At 34.7% G+C, this 1510-nt stretch overlaps 1 pseudogene; it reads left to right on the top strand.

Annotated features, from left to right (window-relative positions):
* Positions 1 to 708: 708 nt before the first annotated feature.
* Positions 709 to 806, top strand: LOC112912811 (U6 spliceosomal RNA; annotated as a pseudogene).
* The last annotated feature ends 704 nt before the right edge of the window (positions 807 to 1510 follow it).

The raw sequence follows: 1510 nt of genomic DNA on the forward strand, positions 1-1510 counted from the left end.
ATCAACACAATGATAATTCTAATGAGGTAAGCCAAGAAGTAACAAGAAGTGACAAAAAATGTGAATCATCTGAGAAAACCATTTCAAATCTGGCTTTATATATACTATCCTTAATGATAAATTGCATGTTACATGTTGTCTTGATGTATTACCTAATAAATACATAGAGATATCATTACTGATTATTTAAGATTAAGAATTACTTTATCTTTACTTAACTTAATTCATGTGTTTATAGCATACCTCATGTATTAGCACTATAGTACCTACACATCATAATAGTTAATATACAGACGTGGTCTGTTGCACAAAACTTTTTTACTGATAATGGTGTGAGATCACAAGACATTAGGAGAACACAGGTTCAGACCATGGGGAGTCTGTGGTTCATAAACTCTCAAAGATCCCTAACATTGCCCTGTATCTGTGCTTAGTAGGCCTTTAGAATGCTTCTGCCAGCATCAAAATAATTAAAAATAGTTTCTGAAGGATCAAAGTCCAGTTCTAAACAGTGGAAAATGAAAACTTCATGCTCACCTTTCTTTTTTTTAACTTACATTTAAATAACCTGCTAAGCCCTACTGGTTGAGTTACCTGCATGCCTGCTTGGCCTCATTTTCTCTTCAAACCAGGAACAACCTAAACTGGATCTGTTGGCCTGTCACTAAGAAGAGCGTGATACCTGATGGACTAAAACCAGTCCACAATGCTCACTTCCATAGCACATGATTGGAACAATACAGAGAAGACTGGCCTGGCCCCAGAACAAGGATGACACACAAATTCATGAACCATTCCAGATTTTTAAAAAATGAAAAATAAAAGTCCATTTTTTGAGCAAAATTTCCCCAAGTTTAAATGAATACAATTAAACAACTCCATTCAATGGTCAGATAACTTGTGTGTTAAATGAGGATGTCGTCTACAGCTATATTATCAGACACTAAATAAAATCACATCTACATCAAGGGCCAGGTTTTGATGTGATAATGGTTAATGGTAAATTGGTAACATTTGCTCTAATATTTAGAGACTAAAATGGACTCTTTCATGTTAACAACACAGAACTCTAGAGTCTGGGTCAAATATTTAAGTGTTTCAACAGCTAGTAAGCCTTCATTGAAGAAAGCTAACCCTCTCTCTTGGCACTCTGATAACGGGCTTCTATTTAGGCTAAAACATACCTTAGGCTCTTGGATTTTCAAAACGGAATGTTTATTCCAATGCCTACAATTTGGAATCTAAAGCATGTGAACATTAACAACTGAGGATAATAATATTTCAAACACTTAGCTTATCAAAAGTTTAAGAGAAGTTTAAAAACTATTTTACTTTTGCACACAACCTTAGTAGCCAGGAACCTTCCCTCCATCTTTCCATAATTTTTGCCAGTATTACATAATGAGCAATAATACGAACAGCAATAGGATTTACAGAACACACTCTGATAAATGCTGCTCCAGACAAAACTGCTCATTGTTTTTACCTGAACCATGTAACCTAATTATGT

Source organism: Vulpes vulpes, chromosome 9 (assembly GCF_048418805.1).
Source record: "Vulpes vulpes isolate BD-2025 chromosome 9, VulVul3, whole genome shotgun sequence".
Classification (NCBI taxonomy): Eukaryota; Metazoa; Chordata; class Mammalia; order Carnivora; family Canidae; genus Vulpes; species Vulpes vulpes.